The sequence below is a fragment of the Podarcis cretensis genome (genome assembly GCF_951804945.1).
Source record: "Podarcis cretensis genome assembly, chromosome: 6".
Taxonomy (NCBI): domain Eukaryota; kingdom Metazoa; phylum Chordata; class Lepidosauria; order Squamata; family Lacertidae; genus Podarcis; species Podarcis cretensis.
The window spans coordinates 68,962,591-68,987,435 of NC_137175.1; the positions used below are offsets into that span (position 1 = coordinate 68,962,591).

Sequence of the window (24,845 nt, forward strand, 5' to 3'; positions counted from 1 at the left end):
GCATTTAATATATATTGCGCTAATGCCAGCTCGTGAGACTACTTCCAATAGTACCATTTACAACAAAATTGAGATGACCAGACATGTCATTTCCCTGCAGGATATGAAAATGTCCCTTTCATTATTACAGAGGAAGCCACTCCTCAACTTCACTACAGTTTCAGCTGGATGTTGAAATTGTGCCCTCCAACCATTTCAGAGAGTGTTCCAGCTGAAACTTTGCTTTGCTTATCAGAAGGAAATCCAAAAGAACATTTTCAAAATGAAGCAACCTTGCCAAGTTCCTGAGCATATCTAATTTTAAATTTCTAGGCATGAGATATGAATTACTGGATGTCCTAGTGAGAGCTACAGTACAGCACTAGAATAATGTGACACAGGATAGCCCCATTCACAAAACAAGCTGCTTCTCCATGATAAACTCTTTGAAAGGTAGCTATTCCTCTCCAGTATAAGTACATGTTTAATATTAAAGTTTGCTGCCTCTAAGATGAGGTTGCTCAGGTAGGAATTGAAATATGAGAAGCCTGGTGTTTTGGAAAGTATTGTGTCTATTGAAGTGGAGGTTTTTATTTTAATCGGTGAACAAACGTAAGTGGCAGGGAGTTTCACAATATTTTTCTATGAAATTAACATTAAATAAATTGTGCTAAATATCTGGTTGTAAATTCTGTTTGCTTTTAAGGCCTCTTTTAAGGAATTAGGTAAAAGGTAAAGGTAAAGGGACCCCTGACCATTAGGTCCAGTCACAGATGATTCTGGGGTTGCGGCGCTCATCTTGCTTTATTGGCCGAGGGAGCCGGCATACAGCTTCTGGGTCATGTGGCCAGCATGACTAAGCCAATTCTGATGAAACAGAGCAGCGCACGGAAACGCCATTTACCTTCCCACCAGAGCGGTACCTATTTATCTACTTGCACTTTGATGTGCTTTCAAACTGCTAGGTTGGCAGGAACAGGAACAGAGCAACAGCAGCTCACCCAGTCACGGGGATTCGAACCGCCAACCTTCTGATCAGCAAGCCCTAGGTTCTTATTAAAACGTGAACTCAGCCAAATTTCTTCCCCATACCTGGAGATGCCAGGGATCGAAACTGTGATTTTTTATTTGTGCTTCACCACAAACATATGGCCTTTTCCATTCATCTACTGATCTTTATGTAGCTTACAGTCCATTGAGGCATTGCACAAAATACCCCACCCCCCTAAAACTTTCTCAGCCAAACTTCATATTTTATCTTTCAAGCATTCCATTGCTTAAATCTGTGGACTTGTGGTAGATGAAGTAGCATTTCATGTTATGCTTGTAAGGGGCAAACATGGAATTCAGTCTCTTTTGCCACTGGAAACCCTTAAAATCCTCTTGATACTGGGGCACTTTGCACAGTCTATTGCCTGGGAGATCCCACAAAGAAGTCTACAAGAAAAACCAGCTTCCTTCCAGAAGATTCTTAAGCAGCACATCTGAACCATCACATTGCTCAGGTAGCATGTGAAAAAGTACCGTTCGTCGCCGCAAGAGAATTGGGGCTTTTGAAGAGTGTTCTATAATAGCGTCACCGAGATCCTGGCACCTCATCTCCTCTAATACTTTCTAAGACTCACACTTCATGGGATCTGATAATCAGCTTGAACCTCTAATGTCTTCAGCTTTAATTAATGGAAACCTGGAACTTTCTTAATGGTCGTCTTCAGTAGAGCATAACAAAATTTGACGAAGGGTGCTCAGGCATTACTTTCCCTGGTCCGACAAGTATCAAAATGCAGGTTGCGAGAGTAGCTAAGTGACTCACTCAAAAGGCACACAGTAGGAAACAGATTCCAGGCAACTTACTTGCCATCTCCTTTCTCTGAGCATTATAGCACACTCAGTTCCATTAGAAGATACCATTAGATGGCCGAAAGGAACAGCAAGAGTAGAACAGCCTCCCATTCATGGGCAAGCATACAGAGTCAACCTCCTCCATTTGTTCCTTCCTCAGGCGGTCCATCATCTCTCACCTCCTGTTTGACAGGCCCAGCGCTAAGTAATGCTGCACAGCTGGAAATGAAAAAGGGGGAAGCCAGGAAAAGGGTGTGGGGGGGAGGCAGCTGTACAGGTAAAGGAAGGAGAACCAGCACTTCAGCATTTCACATTCACACCTTTAAATTTTTTGGAAGAGATTTTCTCATGTTTCCTGTCAGCTACGGAAACTGTAGGCAGTGGTGCAAAGACAGAAAGAAATCAGGAGGGAACGGAGAGGGTCTGCTTCCCAGTACATGTCAGGGATTGTTTCTTGTTTCACCTGGCCATATTTGAAGTTTCTCATGTGTTTGGTCTTGAAGTTCAGTTCTTCACATTTCTACATTTCTACATTTCTACATTTCTTCACATTTCTTCACATTTCTTCACATTTCTATATATATATATATATATATATATATATATATATATATATATAATGTGTGTGTGTGAGAGAGAGAGAGGGGGGGGGAAGAGAGAGAAAATTCACCAGCATTTAAGCACAAAATTGTCCTAATGTACATATGTTGGTAGAGAATTGTTCCTAATACAGACATTTTTGCAAAGCAATTTCCCATAACAGAATGAATTTTTGTACACTCTTTTCACCAATATGTTTCTCTTTATGCATATTTAACCCCAGAAAATGCATTTTTATGCACATTACTTGGCTAGAAAACGGTAAAATCCAGAGAAAGGTGAATTGTGAAGGATGGCTGTGTTTTGGCTTGCTGTGAGTGTGTGTTATACCCTGCCGTTCTCAGGAGCACAGGCCCTCTGAAGTGGTGGCACCTCCTCATTTCAGCTTCTCAGAAGTCCTGCGATTCAGCTTAGACTGAGACCATATAGTGTCAAGTATGTACAGTGATCTGCATGATTTCATGTCTACAATGGGCTCTAGCCACTTCAGCTCCCTTCAGCCGATGCTATGGGCTGGGGGAGGGATGGCTAAAAACAACTGAAATCATGACAATATTAAAAAACGACTCAGAGTATTATCAGACAAATTATCTTTATGTTTTATTGTAGTAATCTCAAAGGATTTGCCCTTCACCTTTCAAGCAAAGCAATTTTATAAGGAATGGGCAGAAGGGGAGGGGGTGTTCATAATGAAATCTGGTTATCATTTCAACATTATACACATAATAATATGAGAGAGGTCTTTTTCATCCCGAAAGCTTGTGTAACATAACGTATAAGGTGGCCCAGTAAGCAGCGTAAAAAGTCTCTCTTGCTTAGTTTATTTTAGAACTTTAATTCACACTGAGCTCAGTTCTCAGTTTTGTCCCAGTGGGCAAGCTTTATTTTTAAACCTCTTTCTCACACTTATTAATATAATTCCCTCCACACCAGGAAGCCACCCTTGGGGAAGCCCAGTTCTTTTGCTAATAATTTTGTATTTTGCGGTTCTTAGACAAGTTCTGAATTACAATTGGCTGCTAAGGCGCTTAGGTTTTGTATACTTTTTTTCCTCCTTCTAAAGCAAAATATTGTATGAACAGAGAAGTGAAACTGTTAAATATTAGCAGATCTAGGATTTGCTGATTGATGTAACCAGGGCATTAAATCCTGCTTTATGCAAGAATTTCTCGCAGAAAGCATGATATCAAAATAGCTTATTGTACATGGCAATTGTCTGTTATATGTTATATACTGGTCAACCATTCATTCTTCTAGTTTTGTGGATTGGGGGAATGCATCCTAATGCATGACTGTACCATAAGTTGTTGGAAGTCCCCTTACAAACAGTGGGTAGAGGCAGACATGTTTTGGGGTGCCCAGGTCAGGCTCCCCTCAGTGGATCTCCTTGCAGTGTCATTTACAAGATGGTGGTGGCAAACTGCCTGCTTCTCTGACCATGGTCATGGTACCAAGTGGATCTCTGCACCAGGGCTGGCCACCCATGAGGGGGACTGACGCAGCCTCCTCAGGTGGCAGAACCCTGCTTGGCAGCTGCTTCCAGTTAAATCTTGCGGAAAGCCCCTGCAGCTACACAACCATGGTGAGCAAGGCTTTGGCGTGGTGGCAGTGGTGGGGGAGTAGCAGCTGTTGAGCATAATGGTTTCATTCACACAGAAATGAAAAATGTATTAAGGAAGGTTTTAAATGGAAAATGGCTAAATGAGTATCGCTGACACTGAGGATGTTCCACGACAGTTTTTGTAAAGGACTCTGAGCTTCTTGCTAAGTTCATGATTAACTAACTGATTGTTGTTCCCTGGTAACGATCATGTGAGAGTTGTGAACTTCCATCATGTGACAGGTTTTGGGTTGCAATCTCCATTTTGAAATGCGGTCTTTGCCTCCCAAACTTAATGGAGTTTGAAGATCCAAATGGAGTTTCTCTCTGAACGCTACAGGGAGAAGAATGCAAGTAAATGGCGCTCCTGAAGGGAGAGCTAACAGCCTGGAGGCTGGAAAATACGCTGGAGAGAGAGGGAGGGAGGGAGGGAGAGAAACCTTTGCTTATAGGTCCGTTCGGATTATTTCATATTTTGTAAGATGCTAAGCCTGTGCTAGATAGCACAAAATATAGTATGGATATTTTTGATGCTTTAATTCTGTTTTGAAGAAAGTCCTGCCAGTAAAGTTTGAATAATATTTCTACGGGCCTGGACACTGTTTCATTTCCAAAGGAGTCCATTCTTATGCTTCCAGTCGCTTCAAACTGGGCAATATTTAATATCTGCAACAGCACCTTCCATTTCCCCTCACGTGACAAAACGGGACAGGCCACCTCTTCTCCAGGCCCACACAGTGCATCTGTACTCATCAGTAACACCATGCCAATTCAACCACTTCTGCATATATCAGGGAAAGAGACAGTCTAATTAATATGGTGATGCCAAGAAGTACAGGCACATGGGCCCGGAACTTCATTGAATGTCACCACCAGATGGCCCCTGGGTTTCCACCACCATATAGGTGAGTCATATCAGCTGCAGTGCCAATGACAGCCAGGTGGCAGTAGCAGCTAGATCCAGCCCAATTATGTTCTGTGTTAGCACAATACCTATGCAGAGATATCTAACGGTACATTAGCTGAGGACCTGTGGCTTAGAAGAAAATGCTCCTCTAAGGCAGCAGTATCAGACGGAATTGTTCCTATCCTTCAGTTATTTGCAGTGGCTAATTCTTCCCCAGTTTAATGTTATTTATTCTTTTGAAAACACCATGTACAGGGGTCAGCAAAATTTTCAGCAGGGGGCCACTGTCCATCAGACCTTGTGGGGGGCCAGACTATATTTTTTTTGGGTGGTGAACGAATTTCTATGCCCCACAAATAACCCAGAGGTGCACTTTAAATAAAAGGACACATTCTACTCACGCTGATTCTCGGACTGTCTGCGGTCCAGATTGAGAAGGCGATTGGGCTGGATCTAGCCCCCGGGCCTTAGTTTGCCTATCCATAATGTACATTAATGCCAGGAGAATGACAGCAGCAAAGAGCTAACAGAATTGGGTCAGTTTCATTGCTATTTTTTAAATTTTTCAGTTCGATGCTGTTCCAAATAATAACCATTAAAAAAGTGGTTTGGTAATGTTCTGAGCAGCTTTGAACCAGTTCTGAATTGATTCAAATCCAGTTCAGACAAGTTCAATTCAGTTGGATGCAAAACATTTACATATGAACTTTTATAATGTCTGTTGCAAAACTTTAATAGTGGCAACTTTTATAAAATGAATACTAGGCAAATACTATATAACTTGATGAAATTCCATATTTTTCAACACTGGATTTGCATGCCCTGATGTCATATCATGCAGAAGCCTGCCAATCATATTTGACAACTGAGTGGACAGAATGATTTTCAAATATTTTCCAAATATTCTCGCTATAGCATCTAGCATAGAGGAACAGTAAAATACAATTTATATTAGCTCATTTTAGGTATTTCTATTTTTTGACAACCCAAACAGCAACGAACAGTGAGTTTAAATGACAGATATATAAATCAGTGGTGCTACCCATGTGTAGAGTACTTTGTATATATACATTTTTGGGTCCCCACAGTTCAGGTCAGCTCTCTGGTATATAGGCATTATTGCTCCAAAATGGTAAAACAGATTTTTTTAGGAAGGACAGAACAATAAGGGGGAAATAATAATAATAAGAAGAAGAAGAAGAAGAAGAAGAAGAAGAAGAAGGACAGAACAATAAGGGGGAAATAATAATAATAATAATAATAATAATAATAATAATAATAATAATAATAATAATTTTATTTATATCCCACCCTCCCCAACCAAAGCTGGGCTCAGAGCAGCTAACAACAATAAAAGTAAAATATAAATGGCGAGAAAGCATGGACCAGCAAATGAAATGTACTAATATACCGGTACTTCACTTTTTACTTACATCATTTTTAGATTGGAAGTCTAAGTCATGTCACTACAGTTATCTGCACCTTGACTCCTTAGCAAACTCCTTATGGGTTGTACACAATGCTAGTTCTACTCAGAGTTGCCCCATTGAAGTCAATAGCCATGACTACATTCAGTTTACTAAGTTCAGTTAGGTGGAATCTACATACATATAAATAACATTCTGAAAATGCTTTCTTTTAAAAGCGTTTTAAAAAACACATTGAATTTTTCATAAGGCTCACCATCGCCAGCTAGTGTCACATTATATATTGCACTTAAAACACACTTAAAAGGTTTTATTTGCATAGCTGAGTCCTTGGTGTACCTAAGAAGGAAATCATCAGGAAATCGGATGGGTGGACTTTGATAATATGGTGCCCTGAGTGTGGACAAAATTCCCCCCTCCTTTCTTATTTTCACAATAATTCCTTTTGGTACAGTTTCTTTTTTATGGATCATCTCAGTAGGTAGCTGTATAAATACAGGGCTATTGTTATTAATATTATTATGCACCCCCTCGGCTTGGGGCTTCATGTGGGGGAACTACCTACACTGCTCTAAATCCAGCACTGCTCCCTTTTACATGCAGAAATGTCTTCAACACATGCCAGGCCCCTTTGGAATTAACCCTTTGGTTCGTGCATAATCCCTTTCAGGTCCTGTGTGATTCTCCTGTTGGTCATCATTGATATCACAGATCCTCACCAATTGGAGCGTCCCTCCAGACAGCATTCAAATTTGTAAATGTCATGTCTCTGTTACCCATAGGGGGGCGGGAATGAATTCTCTAAGCAAAGTAATAAATTGCTGCTTGACTTCTGTATCTCAGAAACAGAAGTGAGTTCTTCAGGGAAAACCTGAGCTCCATGCAACAACCCATGCATTTCTTGTGCTACAAATCTGATCAGAAAGCTCCTTTGGGGCAATTAATCACCAATGTTTTACAGTAAAACAATATGGTGCAATCTTTTCCATAAACTTGCCTGGGGTAGATCTTCTGTGTCAGAAGGAATTGGTTCCAGTGAATCCTATTGCTTTCACTTCTACACATCTCTTACAGTGGAATAGTTAACACGAGCGTATTTAACAGGACTACAGAGTCCCACAACACGCATTAGGATTGCCCCTTGATAACGTGAAAGATTTAAACCACCAACTCAACACTGTTACTCTCTGATTTTGCACATGTAAAAGTTGATGAATTAATCATCTCGACTCTGTTTGTCATTACACATGGGCTTTGGGGCACAAGCAATTTAGTGGTACTGCCGTATAGTTTAATTAGATGTTGTTCTGCAGAGTTTTGTGTCAAAACAAAATAAAAAAAATCCTTCCAGTAGCACCTTAAAGACCAACTAAGTTAGTTCTTGGTATGAGCTTTCATGTGCATGCACACTTCTTCAGATACACTGAAACAGAAGTCACCAGACCCTTCTATATAGTGAGAAGGTGGGGAGGGGTATTACTCAGAAGGGTGGTGGGATTGGGTGATTGGCAGATAGCTGTGATGAGCCTGTTGACGACTCTTAATGACTGCAATAGGTCTTACAGGAAAAAGCAAGGGGTGAGAAGGTGAAAAATGGCTTTGTCATGTATAATGAGATAAGAATCCAATGTCTTTGTTCAGACCAGGTCTCTCCATGGTTTTAAGTTTGGTAATAAGTTGCAATTCAGCAGCTTCTCTTTCCAGTCTGTTTCTGAAATTCCTTTGTAATAGAACAGCTACTTTGAGATCTTGTATAGAATGTCCTGGGAGATTGAAGTGTTCTCCTACTGGTTTCTCTGTCTTGTGATTCCTGATGTCAGATTTATGTCCGTTTATTCTTTGGCATAAGGTTTGGCCTGTTTGTCCAATATAGAGAGCTGAAGGACACTGTTGGCATTTGATGGCATACACAATGTTAGACGATGAGCAATTAAATAGTCCCGAGATGGTATGTGTGATGTTGTTGGGGCCAGTAATGGTGTTGTCTGGGTGTATGTGGCAGCAAAGTTGGCATCTGGGCTTATTGCAGGCTCTGGTGCCAGTGTCCGTGTTAAGTCTGGTTGTAGTATTATTGTGGGTTAGGAGTTGTTTAAGATTGGGTGGCTGTCTGTAGGCAATGAAAGGTCTTCCTCCCAGAGCTTGAGAAAGAGAACTGTCATTGTCCAGGAGAGGTTGTAGATCTCTGATGATGCGTTGTACTGTTTTAACTTGGGAGCTGTATGTGATGACTAGAGGTGTTCTGTTATTTTCTTTTTTGGGTCTGTCTTGCAGCAAGTTCTCTCTGGGTATCAGTCTGGCTCTGTTGATCTGTTGATCTGTTGTCTAACTTCATCTGCTGGGTATTTTAGTTCTAAAAAGGTTTGCTGTAGATCTCTTAGGTGAGAGTCTCTGTCTGTAGAATTGGAACAGATGCGGCTGTAACGTAGTGCCTGGCTATATACAATGGACTGTTTGGTATGTTTGGGATGGTAGCTAGAGGCATGTAGATATGTTTGTCGGTCAGTTGGTTTACGGTATAAGGTGGTGTCTATGCGCCCATCCTGTATTTTTATAGTAGTGTCCAAAAATGTATTTCTTGCATAGATTGAGTTTTGTGTGTTTGAGTTACTTCTGAAATGTTATATGACTGACTAAACAACCTCTTCCCCCTGCACACATGTTGGTGTTAAATATGTTACAAACGTTTATAGAAATCACAGTCTCCTTAAGCCAATAATTATTTCTCTCTCTCTCAACAATATTTTTTCTTTGTACAGTGGACGCTCGGGTTGCGAATGTGATCCATGCGGGATGCACATTCACAACCCACAGCATTTGCAACCCGCACATGTGGGTTGCGATTTGGTGCTTCTGCGCATGCACAAAGCGCAATTTAGCGCTTCTATGGATGTGTGACTGCCAAAACCCAGAAGTAACCTGTTCTGCTACTTCCAGGTGTTGGTGGTCCGCAACCTGAAAAAATGCAACCTGAAGTGTCTGTAACCCGAGGTATGACTGTATATATCACCTGCTCAGTGCTATTTTTCTAGAAAAAATGGTGCCGGAACTCACTGGGAATGCCTTCCTCATTCTCTTAGAATGGCAATGGTGAACACCTGAGAGGTGCTGGAACAGAGTTCTAGTGAGTTCCAGCTAAAACAAAGCCCTGTACCTAGCCCAGGTGAGAGTTACCTATGTATATTACAAATCCCATCACCATTGGACCTCACTAGCTGGGACTAATGGGAGTTGGAGTCTAACAACTTCTGCAGAACCAATGTTTTCCCATCCTTAACTCTAGCATAATGCTGCTAACTGGCACTTTTTGGCCACCACTACCTCCAAATAAAAATAATGTGTCAAAATTTTTGATGTCTGACCTTCAGTACCTGTTTACTGCTTGCATGGAAGCATACTGGATTCTTTCCCTTTATTCCCTGCCTTCTGCTATAATTGCTTTCCCTTGTTCACAACCTAGTAAATAATATATGTTCACATTAGAGTGTTTGTCCCTTTGGGAGGAACTTCCATTCACCTCATTCTTTCCCCCCCTCCTCCAGACATGCTACTGTGTGTGACACTATGAGATAAAGAGAGTAAACAAGCAGGTTTCAGCTTGAATGATTGCCATTGCTCAAAACCACAATCTATGTGTACTCCTGCTTTACGAAAAACGAGATGATCTCGGTCAGTACCTCTTGGTAATTATAACTGTACTCCTTTACAACCTCTCATATACGAAGCATAAAACACATTGCAGTCGCTGCCTACCTACATTTTACAGATTGCGATCCATGGAGGTCAGGTCCCTGTGTTTACATGGTTGCTTATCCTGAAATAACAACCAGAAATAACAACCTGCTCCTGTTTTTTCAAGATAATGTGTTTCAGCCTTTCATCATTTGCTTGTTCAGAAATGAGTTAAATCTGTAATCCTTGGCAAGATTCGTGGCTTTGGAGTCACCTCTCCATTGTCCCAGGGTATATCATTATGTAACTGATAACAGGATTGTTCCCATTGAAGGCTGAAAGGTGCAGCATATGAAGATACAGTGCGACTTGCCATCAGTGCTAGAGAGTCAGCAAGAGTGTGCTGCTAAAATGTTTATTGACTCCCTAGGTGCACATCTTAGAATAGCAGCCTCTGAATGTTGAACAAATTCAAAGTACCATAGAAAAAGTGGCAAGTTAGTGGTGTGTGTGTGTGTGTGTGTGTGTAAATGCTGATGATATGCAATGTCCAGACTCTTTATATTCAAAAAACTTTACTCTCATAAACGTATAACTGAGAATGACATAGCTACACTCTCATGCTTATTCACTTTGTTTGTTATAGAGAGCACAGGTTTCTTCCTATTAATATTTAGGGATCTTCCTTTGACTGCTTTATCCCAGGCAGACCGCCCTCAGCAGAATCTGGTGAAGCCTCTCTCAGCAGCCATTCTCCCTCACACAGAGAAAAACAGAAAACAGTTAAAAACAACAGTTACTTTAATAACAGTCACAATAGAATGGAATGCCTCTCATATGATTCACAGTCAGCCAATCACCTAAGAGAGCTAATGCCAAAGGAAAAACCCCATGCTTAAAATACACAGCAATTCAGCCAAGGCAACATTCCCATTTCAGGAAATCAAACCATTATCCTTAACAGTTAGTGTCTACTGGGTTTGGAGGTTTGGATAAAGTAAACCACACATCAACCTCTGTCGTAGCCACTTTATCAAGTTTCTCATTAGGAAAGTAGTAGTGTTACATTTACAATGTGATCTTCAGCATTGTAGCTTTTCATTGTTGTTATCATGAACTGTCACTATTAACCAAAGTGCTTTCTGGCTTTATTCACAAAACTGCTCTTCTCACAGTTTCTAGTGCCAATTGGAGGTGAATGGGATGTGTTAATAGGCTACAGATGTGATCCAAAGCACAACTATTTGGTTCCAAGGCAGGGAAAGCCAGCATGCATCCATTGTCCCTTACCAGCCCTAAGCAGTCAGTGGAGGATAGATATTTTTTTAAGAATATGACTGCTCTAATGATTTTATGCAAGTGACTTCAGACTGGACTGCATATGCAAACCAAATAATGTTTTCCCAGGGAAATCACGAGCTGCAATATTCAAAGCAATGCAGCAAAACTAGGACTGGAATAAATGGCATTTCCTTTCTGAAATGTTGCATCCCTGCCCCATTAAAAGAGGCAATAAGCCCAAGGACAAAGGGAGCCACGTGATAATCTTACCATGCAGTGTCTACAAAATATTCCCTGTAGTGTGGGATTGTCCAAAGCTACACATGCCACATGCTGAGTGCTGAACAGGAAAACTAGCCACTGCTCACTGAAGTAGTCTGGGGGTTGGAGGGAAGAGAGCAGTGTGCTGACCTGCTAACAAGTCCATATTTGAGAGATCAGTTGCAACTTTTTGAAATTTGATACTCCCAGAAACTACAATAAATCCAGAATGCAGCAGCTAGACTGGCAACTCAGAGTGGCTGCCAAGACCGTATAACACCAATGCGACTATATCTGCAAAAATTTTTGCAAAATCATTGCAGGAGATCTTGGGGTCCTCACTAGATGCTGATGGCAAAGGTGGTTCCGTTACATTGTCAACCACCAGAAAGAGCATCCTCCTGCTGTTTTCTGCAGATGCAATAGAGACGGCGAAGAAGGTCCCCTTTGCCATCGCTGTTGCCACTTGGTAGGCTCAACATTGAGCTCTAACCTGTGTTTAGTCCAATTCAGAATGAGGTTTCCTCTACTGGTGCTCTAGCCATCTCAGCGAATGTTTCATTGCCTTCAGCTCCAGGGAAAAACATGGGGCTGTCCGGGCTCCATGCAATTGGAGAGGGCACTTTGGAGCCAGACAGTCAATAGCCCTGGTTAACTCTGAATTCCAGCAGGCCACCACGGAATCAGCTTAATGGCCATCAACATGGGATAAAACACTCCTTACCACTCTTTGGAAACCATTTGGATCCATTAAATGGTGGGGGTGGGCCATCCAAATCGACCCCACCTCCCTGCAGAGAGGAAGGGTCACAGAGAAGTCCAGTTGCACCAGGAAATGTTTATATAAATGCAAGTCTGTGGCTAAATCCGATGCTGTAACTTCTATGGAAACAGCTCGTGAATCAATTAATGGTTCGTGATAACTATTGATATAATTATAGTTTATCACTGTCTGCAATTCTATATACTGTTTTGTGTGAATTCAGAAAGAAGCATATTTAAAATATTTCTAAAATGAGAACATTTGTTATCAGATTCAAGATTGCATTTATTAGCTGGCATGTTTAAAATCAGATCTTTATTTCAGTTGGATAGGGAACTTTTGAATTATTGACTGACATACAGTGCATATACAGTGGTAGGGTATAATCAATGATAGGAACACTTTGTGGCCTGTTACATATAAAGACAGAAGGTCAGAGTTGTGCGTTAACAGGGACAATTAGAGCTTTCCCGAACATTCAGCCATTTCAAACATGGCTGTGAGTTCAGCAGCAATGACAGCTTTTAGCAATGCATAGCTTTCACAAAGAAACAAGGATTTCTTAATTGAATTAAATGGAGTCAAGGACCCATGTATCTGGCTGAGAAAAGCAGAGCACTTTTTAGAAAAAAAAATGTTTTGTACTATGTATGGAACAAGAGCCATTTAATTCTCTTTTGCTCCTGCTCCTGCTCCCTCCCTCCCTCCCCCTCTCTCTGTGTATAGATAGATGATGATGATAGATAGATAGATAGATGATAGATAGATAGATAGATAGATAGATAGATAGATAGATAGATGATAGATAGATAGATAGATAGATAGATAGATATAGATAGATGATAGATGATAGATAGAATCTTACTTTGTTCTACTAATTTCTGTTTTGTGTTATAGAAGGAAATGATTCCTATTAAATAATGTGGAGGTCTTTGTAGAGGGTATTTTAACAGCAGTTTGCATAGTAAGCTTAAGTAGTGCTTTTATTCTATAAGACCACTGAAGGCAGTTTTTAAAAAGTCATTTGGAAAGACTCATATTGAATAAAGCTGTCAAATGGCACCATCATGCTATAAATGCAAACTTGAAATGAGTGTATGCCTTACATACTCTGCAGAGAAGGTCTCATTATACACACACACACCCACACCCACCAGGTTTATTGCAAGATCACTTAGAAAACCAGCTTAGGCATTGCCTTTCGTGAAAGCATCATGCTGCACATATATGACAGGTCAAGGTGCTTGAATTATTTTCCTTTAAAAAACCAACCAACCAAGTTTCTGATGGAATGTGGCACCTATATTCACCATTTAATCTTCTGCTGAGAGTGTTCTCCATGTAGTATTGCAATCTCCATCCCTACAAAGGTGTGGGACCAGATACTCCCCTCACATTTGACATACAGAGAAGAATCATTCTCAGCAGTGGTGGCCTGACTGTGGAAGGGCTGTGTGGCCTTCATTCATTGAAACATTTGCACATGAGCCTCAGAAGCAAGGTAATTATGCCAGCTGAACTGCTTCGTAAGAAAGATTTCTCAGCAAGCTCCTGTTCACAGTAGTGTTCCTTCCTCTTTGTCATTGCATAGTTAAGGTGCTTAGAAGTAAAGCAAAAGATGATTGACATATGTTATATATCTGCTTTCACAAGGGATGAGTCATATATAAGCAGCAGCACAAGACTCATTGCCTTCTGCTATCTAGTTGGCATCATAAGTTTCAACTTATTCAGATTTGGTGAAGCATTGTTACAAAGGCTGCTGAGAATGGCCTAATTAGCATTCAGGATGCTAATTGTTTTAGTAGCAAATTATTATATTGCTTCCTTGTTGTCACTGATTCATTCTCAGTCTATTTCCGTGTCACACTGTGTGCTGAGGGACTTGTATATGTCACAAATAACTTTGCAGCAATGGCTGTCAACAAGGTTAAGAATTAATTATAATATATCACACTGACTGTTCAACAATAAAACAACAAGCTTGGATGGCTTCATTACATGGCTGGGGTTGTTGACAACACTGAAACACAAATGGGGTTCACAGGCTAGATAAGAAAGGGAAGGAAAGCCCTTCCATGCAGTCTTTATGATGTGTCCCAGGAACTAGAAGAATCCAATTCTGTCATGACCCAATTTGTCACAACCCTGACAGTTTCTCTCATGGTGATATGGTGGCTAGCAAACCTGCCCCAGAGATCCCATAGAGTCCCAAGCAAAGTCAGATGGAAACTCCCCACAGGCCTCACTGAGTAGGATCTGCTTCTAGACTCTGAAACCAGGGAAACAGTCTGGACATTTTGAGTGGGGAGTCAATCACATGAGTCACCCGGTGCTCTTTAGTGGAAAGGGCAAACTTGAGGCCATTCAATGGTAGCCATCCCACACAGCTTCAAGCAGGCATGATATGCCTATCAGTTCTTTGGAACTTTACTTAAGAGACAGAGTAGTAGAAGTTGTTGGACTTGCTTTGAAATATAAGCTCTGTGGTAAAAACACATGACTTGCATGCAGAAGAACCAGGATGGACTCCTCTCTGAAACCCTGGAGAATTGCCTGTTGGTGTATAAAATAGTAGGTGTGCTAATGGACCTCTTCAGGCATTCTTCCTGCGTAAGTAAACATGCAGTTTGGATAACAGGGATGAGCATTTTAGCTCTGCTCCTAATGCCATTCCTGTCACCCTTTGCTAGTTATGAACTGGGGAACCCACTCCCCTGTCCTCATGGAGACTCCCCACTGTAAAATAACCCGGCTTGTCCAAGTTGCTACGGTTCACATATTTCTGTGCCCATCATGAAATATTTCAGCTTTCCATTTATGTTCACCCATAGTGGTGGAGCTAGGAATAACAATAGAGTTGTTTATAATGGAGCCCATGCTTCACCTGCTCAAGCCTAAATGAATGGTATCTCTACTAAATCATTGTCTCAATGATACATTTATTTAGAGGGACTTACTGGATGCTGAGTGCTTTAACCATACTGAGCTATTAAAGCAATGTTCCAGAAGAAAAAAGATGAACCTAAAACCATTTCAGATGCAAAATAGGACAAAATTAGTAAGCTATACTAGAGTTGCTGAGCCTACAGTGCCTTTTGAGCCAATATAGTTCTTAACAATGTGGCTCTCTCCATTTTATTGCCATTTTTCATGGTAATTAATGTTTAAAATTTCAACAGAAGAGAGCAGCTAGGAATCAATTGAGATGTCTTATCTTAATTGTTCTGCAATCAATATTTGGATTCTTGTTATCCGGACAGCTTTTTGGTGACCTACAAAGGAAATATAATTGTATAAAATCAGTGGGAGGTTTTCCTTCTGCGAAAAATACTTGGGGATTATTCACATATTAAGGGAGATGATATACTTGCCCAGAGCTTCATTTAGATGCTTTGAGATGTGTGTGTGATGAAGAAGATTGCACCCCCTGCAAACACCATTTGATTTGTTGGAACCTGTGCCATGTTGGTCTGTTATTTATTGTAAATGGTGTGTGCTTTTTCTCAATAATTTTTTTGTCTTGAACGTGGTAAAAGGTAAAGGGACCCCTTACCATTAGGTCCAGTCGTGGCCAACTCTGGGGTTGCGGTGCTCATCTCGCTTTATTGGCCGAGGGAGCCAGCATACAGCTTCCGGGTCATGTGGCCAGCATGACTAAGCCGCTTCTGGCGAACCAGAGCAGCGCATGGAAACGCCGTTTACCTTCCTACCGGAGCGGTACCTATTTATCTACTTGCACTTTGACGTGCTTTCAAACTGCTAGGTTGGCAGGAGCAGGGACTGAGCAACGGGAGCTCACCCCGTCACAGGGATTCGAACCGCCAACCTTCTGATCAGCAAGCCCTAGGCTCTGTGGTTTAACCCACGTGGTAGAGAAGTCTAATTCTTCAGTGATTTACATCCAAAAAAAGGTGACATTGGCAAGCAAATTTTAAAGGACACTTGAAGTGGATAAACCGTATCATTTAGACCAGGGGAGTTAGGCTGTTTCCCTCATACTCAACTGAAGACACATGGAAATATACAGAATATACAGGACCACAACTTTACTAGTTTTAAAGGTTTGTCTAAAATGGGAATAAATGCTAAGTGTGCTCACCAGTTGTGGGTAAAGGCCAAATAATTTTGGGGTGGCTTTCTACATTCCTGTGTCAAAGTGTGATGCCAGCAACCTCCTCAAGTTGTATCTGGTCCCCCACGAAGCCTCCTGCCCCCCTGTTGTTTCTATACTTTTCTATTCCGATACCCATGGGCTTTGCAGAAGAGAGGCCAGCCAAGACTTTTCCCTTTCTAAACAAACACTGAAATGCTTTCCAGCCAGTTGATAAAATGGTAAAACCTCAGCGGGCTGGAAAGAGATGAACTATTGCTAACTACAAATGGAAATGTTGAGCACAAAGATTACTATGTTTCCCTTCAAAAGGAAATCATTTCAATTGTTGTTCATATGTTATTCAGTAGGAACATGGAAATAAATTACTTGTTTGCCTATCACTTCTGCAAGTAGGTGTATAATCCATTTTTTAAAATCCAGGCTACACATAACTGTGCTTTTAATTGGTTTATTGGAAATATCTCCAAGGTTATTCAGAAGCATGGGCTGGAGTCATATTGTTGTGCCGAAAACATCAAAAGGGGCCCTGGGTATTTGAAATTGCCCTCAGAAACACAGGGTTTTAAACTGTTTTTTAGCAAAGTATCTATAATTTGTCAGGAAGAAACTGACTTTCTCATAGTATATTCAAAAGACTGCAGTACATTCAAAGTACTGAATTATTGATGCAGTAATACAACACTTGCATTATGCTATTTTTTTGAATAAAAATTTCCATTTTGATCCAATATTATTATTTTTGAATGCATTTTAAGAGAGTTATTGTCAAAACAGTGTGTAATTGATAATGTCAATGTATTCCCTTTTTCATCCTCCACAGCAACTCTTCTCAGAATTCAGAAATGAGTTTATATATTGTGAACTTCAAAAGAAAAGAAAAATCAGTTTCAAAAGGGTCATATTTCCAAATCCCTTCCCTTGTGGTTCTCATTAAAAGGTCAGCAGTATTTGCTAGCTTTTAGTGTTCTATGATAATGCCATTTTTCTGATATGCAGAAAAGCAGTAGCCAAATAGTTGTTACACTGCCATCAGAGTATAGAAATATTTCTTTTTTGAAGCAAGTCAGTTAATGTAATTAGTACACTTTGAGGGGTTTTTTTTTTTATAAAAAAAGAATAAATCATGGAATAGATCTATGCATATCAGAAATATAATGGATATCTCCCAAAAGTACATGTATAGCCAATTTTGGAAACTACATTACACTAGATATACTTTGATTTAGGGCAGCAAGGCAATTCTTACACTTCTAGGCTAAAGTACTATACACAATTCCAGTGTGGAAGCCTCCTGTTATAGCATTTCACCAGCCCCCAAATCTACCCAAACTACTTGTAAGAGTTGTGCCTAAACCATCTCTCAGCGATCCTAGATTAATTCCAAATGCAGACCCTCCAAGTGTCCCTATTTTCCAGGGATGTCCCTGATTTAGAGAAGCTGTCCCAGTTTCTGACTGATCCCAGAATGTCCCGCTTTTCCTTAGGACTTCCCTATTTTCATTGGAGAAATATTGGAGGGTATGGAGTTTACCAACCCTGGAACCATCTGAAGGCAATCCTGTATAAGGAAGTTTTCTAATGTTTAATGTTTTATTATGTTTTTATATATGTTGGAAGCCACCTAAAGCAGCTAGTGAAACCCAGTCAGATGGGTGGGATATTATTATTATTATTATTGTTGTTGTTGTTGTTGTTATGGAATAGGATGTCCCTATTTTCATCGGGGAAATGTTGGAGAATATGGTAGATATTATTCAAGTGATTGAATCCCTGCTGTTTAAGATAGATAGATTTAAAGATTCCTTTATTTTAAAAAATGCTCACCCCCTGCATATTTTCTCTTGAGAGGTCTAAGACAGGCATGGCCAAACTTGGCCCTCCAGCTGTTTTGGGACTACAACTCCCATCATCCCTAGCTAACAGGACCAGTGGTCAGGGATGATGGGAATTGTATTCCCAAAACAGATGGAGGGCCATGCCTGGTCTAAGAGAATGAATGTAACTTTTCTTAAAATGTAGGTGGAAGAGGATTTCTTTAACTGGTTCTAGCTTTAAGGTTCCTACTTGGGACTACGCTTAAAGACAAGCTAGAAGCTGAAGCTACTGCAGCACATGGTCACCAGAGTTTTGAGTGGAACATTCATTTGCACACTGTTTCTGCAAGATCTGCTCTGATCGCCTATGTGCTTTCGACAAAGCCCTAAATCTCTGGGTTCCAACTAACTGAAGGACTGTCCCTTCTTAAGTTCTGTAGGAAAGGCCCTTTACATGGTTCCAGCAATGGGTGTAACCCATTGTGCAGTGACATGGGAGAAATGTCTTCTTTATGGTGATATGACACTTGTGAAACTTGCTTCCCCTGGAAGTGTGGTTGTCGTCTCAAGATGTTTCATTTCACCCAGGGTTTTTGATATTCTTTTTTTTTTTAATAATATTTATTAAAAATTTTCCAGAATAAAAAGGAAAGATAGCAAGAAAGAAAGAAAAAACAAATATGATTTACACTTGGTTTCAGTGGCATCTTTCCCGGACTTCCCCCCCTCCCCCTCTTGTATTCCATTTCCCTTAAATTGATTCCACAGATTCTTACCCCAAATTTTAAAACCTTATTTGTAATTTTAAATAACCCATTTATTCCAAATTAATTTATCTTATTTATCTTAATGAACCATTTCTCCTTATATTTTATATAATTCCCTAAGATCGACCCCATTTCCCTTCCACGAATTCCCCTATTTTCAAACAACAAACATGAAAAAAGAAAAGAAAGAAATAATATATAATTTTACAGCCTTTGGATTCCAAATCTCTCTCCCCCCCCCATTCCCCGGTTCTAATCCCCAAAGTTCATCCATTGTCTACTGCCAGCCTGGTGTATCCACGTCTATATCTCAACTCCACTTTGCCGTCTTTTGATAGCTTTTAATTTCAGAAAGTCCAATCTCGAAAAAACTCTCAGAAAAAGTCATTGTTCTTCCATCCAGACCTCTATGTTTAAGAGTCTAACTTAAATTCTATTTCTTGGTCCTTTTAAAGTCTGGATGTTCCAAATACTCCGGCTTCAAATTTGGTCCAGCTCTTATTCCTCAGGTTGCTTTTTCCTGTTCTGCTGCAGAAACCTTCTAATTCAGAAACTTCTTGTTCTCCACAGAGGCTTTTGTTATTCAGGAACATAACTTGCGTCAAGTCCCTTCCTTTCTTCAATAGATAAATCCATTGTCTCCTTTAGTATAGAAACCTCTGTAGACAAAATAATGCTTCGTTTTTGCAGCTTTCCCAAGAGATAACAGATCCTGCTCAAATTCATAGTATTTTTCCACTTGCTGCTACTGTTGCAATGTCCCAGCCTCCCTCTAGAGGGAATATGGTAACTTAATTTCTTTCAAAATCAGACCCAAAAGTCAAATAACTTGTTGCCTTTATTTCCAATAATTTATGTCCAAATTGTAACAAATCTAACCAGCAAAGCCATCGTAACAAAGTTCTCTTTTATTTTCCTGCTTTGACAGCTACTTTGACAGCTGTCAAAGTTTCTGTGTCTCTTCACCAGTCTCTCATAGTGGATCGTTCCTGGTTCCCGGGGGGTTGCATTTTAGTTCCCACAAATCAGTCTTCTCCTCCAGCACAATTATTGTAATTTCCCTTCGTGAAGTTAAATTTTTTTTTCAGGTAAACAAGTTCATCTCTCAATCTTAGTTGTCAAATCCTTGCGTTGAGCCATCTACAACAGGGGGGGGGGGCGGACTTCCTTTTTGCACTCCCCCCGCTCGCTCCAAATTCAAAGATCAAATTTCCCTTTTAAGTCCAATCAATTTACTCACGGGTTGTTCCTTTTAGTCCAAATCCGATATTTTCAAAGAAGAAGTCATTGCTCTCCGCCGAATGGCATGCGGCTTCGCTGGGCAGGGGAAGCATTGGACTCACAGCACCACACCCCCCCGTCACCCGCTCCACAGCCTTTAAAAGGCTCCTTCGCGGGTCGGGGGCGCAAACGGTGCCCGCCGAGTCACCAAGTCCATGGGCATCTCCGCCCATGGTTTTTGAGGGTCCCCGCGTCGCCGGCACGGCAGGACCCGACCCCTACCCAGCCGACTCCCTCCGGAGCTCGGAGTCCGCCATTCGGCGATAGCGCCGACCCGGAAGTCCTGGGTTTTTGATATTCAAACTCTATTTGTTTCTTGTCTATTATTTGATTGTTGTTTAGTCGTGTCCGACTCTCCGCAGTTTGGTCAGACTCATGTTGGTAGCTTCGAGAACACTGTCCAACCATCTCGTCCTCTGTTATCCCCTTCTCCTTGTGCCCTCCATCTTTCCCAACGTCAGGGTCTTTTCCAGGGAGTCTTCTCTTCTCATGAGGTGGCCAAAGTATTGGAGCCTCAGCTGCAGGATCTGTTCTTCCAGTGAGCACTCAGGGCTAATTTCCTTAAGAATTGATACGTTTGATCTTCTTGCAGTCCATGGGACTCTCAAGAGTCTCCTCCAGCACCATAATTCAAAAGCATCAATTCTTCAGCGATCAGCCTTCTTTACGGTCCAGCTCTCACTTCCATACATTACTACTGGGAAAACCATGGCTTTTACTATACGGACCTTTGTTGGCAAGGTGATGTCTCTGCTTTTTAAGATGTTGTCTAGGTTTGCCATCGCCTTTCTCCCAAGGAGCAGGCGTCTTTTAATTTCGTGACTGCTGTCACCATCTGCAGTGATCATGGAGCCCAAGAAAGTAAAATCTCTCACTGCCTCCATTTCTTCCTCTATTTGCCAGGAGGTGATGGGCCCAGTGGCCATGATCTTCGTTTTTTTGATGTTGAGCTTCAGACCATATTTTGCGCTCTCCTCTTTCACCCTCATTAAAAGGTTCTTTAATTCCTCCTCACTTTCTGCCATCAAGGTTGTGTCATCTGCATATCTGAGGATGTTGATATTTCTTCCAGCGATCTTAATTCCGGCTTGGGATTCATCCAGCCCAGCCTTTCGCATGATGAATTCTGCATATAAGTTAAATAAGCAGGGAGACAATATACAGCCTTGCTGTACGCCTTTCCCAATTTTGAACCAATCAGTTGTTCCATATCCATCTAACTGTAGCTTCTTGTTCCACATAGAGATTTCTCAGGAGACAGATGAGGTGATCAGGCACTCCCATTTCTTTAAGAACTTGCCATAGTTTGCTGTGGTCGACACAGTCAAAGGCTTTTGCATAGTCAATGAAGCAGAAGTAAATGTCTTTCTGGAACTCTCTAGCTTTCTCCATAATCCAGCGCATGTTTGCAATTTGGTCTCTGGTTCCTCTGCCCCTTCGAAATCCAGCTTGCACTTCTGGGAGTTCTCGGTCCACATACTGCTTGAGCCTTCCTTGTAGAATTTTAAGCATAACCTTGCTAGCGTGAGAAATTAGTGCAATTGTGCGATAGTTGGAGCATTCTTTGGCACTGCCCTTCTTTGGGATTGGGATGTAGACTGATCTTCTCCAATCCTCTGGCCACTGCTGAGTTTTCCAAATTTGCTGGCATATTGAGTGTAGCACCTTAACAGCATCATCTTTTAAAATTTTAAATAGTTCAGCTGGAATATCATCACTTCCACTGGCCTTGTTATTAGCAGTGCTTTCTAAGTCCATTTGACTTCACTCTCCAGGATGTCTGGCTCAAGGTCAGCAACCACACTACCTGGGGTATACGAGACATCCATTTCTTTCTGGTATAGTTCCTCTATGTAATCTTGCCACCTCTTCTTGATGTCTTCTGCTTCTGTTAGGTCCTTTCCACTTTTGTCTTTTATGTCTTTTATTATGGCAATCTTTGTACGAAATGTTCCTTTCATATCTCCAATTTTCTTGAACAGATCTCTGTTTTTTCCCCTTCTATTGTTTTCCTCTATTTCTTTGCATTGCTTGTTTAAGAAGGCCTTCTTGTCTCTCGTTGCTATTTTTGGGAAATCTGCATTCAATTTCCTGTATCTTTCACTATCTCCCTCGCATTTTGCTTGCCTTCTCTCCCCCGCTATTTGTAAGGCCTCGTTGGACAGCCACTTTGCTTTCTTGCATTTCCTTTTAATTGGGATGGTTTTAGTTGCTGCCTCCTGTATAATGTTATGAGCCTCCATCCATAGTTCTTCAGGCACTCTGTCCACCAAATCTAAATCCTTAAACCTGTTCCTCACTTCCACTCTGTATTCATAAGGGATTTGACTTAGATTGTATCTTACCCGCCCAGTGGTTTTTCCTACTTTTTTAAGTTTAAGTTTGAATTTTGCTATAAGAAGCTCATGATCTGAGCCACAGTCAGCTCCAGGTCTTGTTTTTGCTGACTGTATAGAGCTTCTCCATCTTTGGCTGCAGAGAATATAGTCAATCTGATTTCGATGCTGCCCATCTGGTGATGTCCATGTGTAGAGTCGTCTCTTGTGTTGTTGGAAAATAGTGTTTGTGATGACCAGCTTGTTCTCTTGGCAGAACTCTGTTAGCCTTTGCCCTGCTTCGTTCTGAACTCCAAGGCCAAACTTGCCAGTTGTTCCTTTTATCTCTTGACTCCCTACTTTAGCATTCCAATCCCCTATAATGAGAAGAACATCCTTCTTTGGTGTCATGTCTATAAGGTGTTGTAAGTCTTCATAGAATTGGTCAATTTCAGTTTCTTCAGCACCAGTGGTTGGTGCATAAACTTGGATTACTGTGATGTTAAAAGGTCTGCCTTGGATTCGTATTGAGATCATTCTATCATTTTTGAGATTGCATCCCAGTACAGCTTTTGCCACTCTTTTGTTGACTATGAGGGCCACTCCATTTCTTTTACGGGGTTCTTGCCCACAGTAGTAGATATGATGGTCATCCGAACTGAATTCACCCATTCCCGTCCATTTTAGTTCACTGATGCCCAGGATGTCAATATTTATTCTTGCCATCTCATTTTTGACCACATCCAACTTACCAAGGTTCATGGTTCTTACATTCCAGGTTCCTATGCAATATTTTTCTTTACAGCATTGGACTTTCCTTTCGCTTCCAGGCATATCTGCAACTGAGCGTCCTTCCGGCTTTGGCCCAGCCGCTTCATCAGCTCTGAATCTACTTGTACTTGTCCTCCGCTCTTCCTCAGTAGCATGTTGGACGCCTTCTGACCTGAGGGGCACATCTTCCAGCGTCATATCTTTTATATGCCTGTTGTCTTTGTCCATGGAGTTTTCTTGGCAGGGATACTGGAGTGGCTTGCCGGTTCCTGCTCCAGGTGGATCACGTTTGGTCAAAACTCTCCACTATGACGTGTCCATCTTGGGTGGCCCTGCACGGCATAGCTCATAGCTTCTCTGAGTTATTCAAGCCCCTTCACCACGGCAAGGCAGTGATCCATGAAGGGGGTTTATTTGATTATAACCCCCTTAATCAAATGGGACCAGTTCTAATTATGTTGCCCATGAATGTGTATGTTTTTTTAAAAATGCTGATGCTAATAATGTTTTGAGACTGGAAGTTTTCTTTCAAGCATAAATTGTAAAACCCACTGAAATCTTGATGAAGGTTAGTTTAGAAATTGAATAAATAAAGTAAAATAGAAATAAAGTTCCACACACTGATGTATCTGCTAAGCACCCCTGCACAATTGCTGTGGGATTTTGGTTTCTTGTAAAGGATCCTGGGTATGTTCTAGGGGACATATTCTATGCATGCAGCATACTGACTGACAAGACCCGTTGGACCTAGCCATTGCTCATTGGGCCCTCATAATATATTCCATATTTGATAGAGGTAGAAAATCTGTATTGTCAGCTGTTTCTAATTTACTGATTCAGAAGTCACTTCTAAGAGTCCAAGCATTTACTGGAAGAGTTTGCAAACCACTGTGCCAAGACTTTTCTATCTGTGTCATTTTGTGTTTGCGTTATTTTCTTTTCTTATTTCATTTATTTAATACAGTTCCCAGGCAGTTCCCCATCCAGCACTGATCAGGATCAGACCTGCCGAGCTTAAACAAATAAACTTTTCATATGAAATGTGTTGCATTCCACCATAAAACTTTCTCCACATTCCTGCTGGTGCTTTGCTGCAGCATAAAAAGAATAATACGACACCCTATACTTCCTCTGCACAAATTGACTTGCTGATACCACTATGTAAATTCCTTTTTAATTTGTATCTTGATCTGCATGCAGAGAGGTCTTTAATAATCACAATTAGAGAATGGATAACCTCACCAGGAGCTAGGAGTTTCACCCCAATCTCTTTTTTTCATTTATATGGTAGGATTTCCATTGCTTTTCCATTGCAGAGATGTAAAAGTTCAAACTAGGTGTCAGTAGCTATCTCTAAATACGAACCAAAGTGTGAGTGAGTTTTTAAAATGGGAAAGAATTACAAAACTCAATAAGGGAATATGTATCACTGCAGGATACATGTAAGTACC

At 40.9% G+C, this 24,845-nt stretch overlaps 1 long non-coding RNA gene across 1 annotated transcript; it reads left to right on the top strand.

Annotated features, from left to right (window-relative positions):
* Positions 1–9,912: 9,912 nt before the first annotated feature.
* Positions 9,913–10,851, top strand: LOC307219037. Its single transcript, XR_013840280.1, has 2 exons — positions 9,913–10,021; positions 10,730–10,851. It is a non-coding gene; the product is annotated as an uncharacterized lncRNA (long non-coding RNA).
* Positions 10,852–24,845: the final 13,994 nt, after the last annotated feature.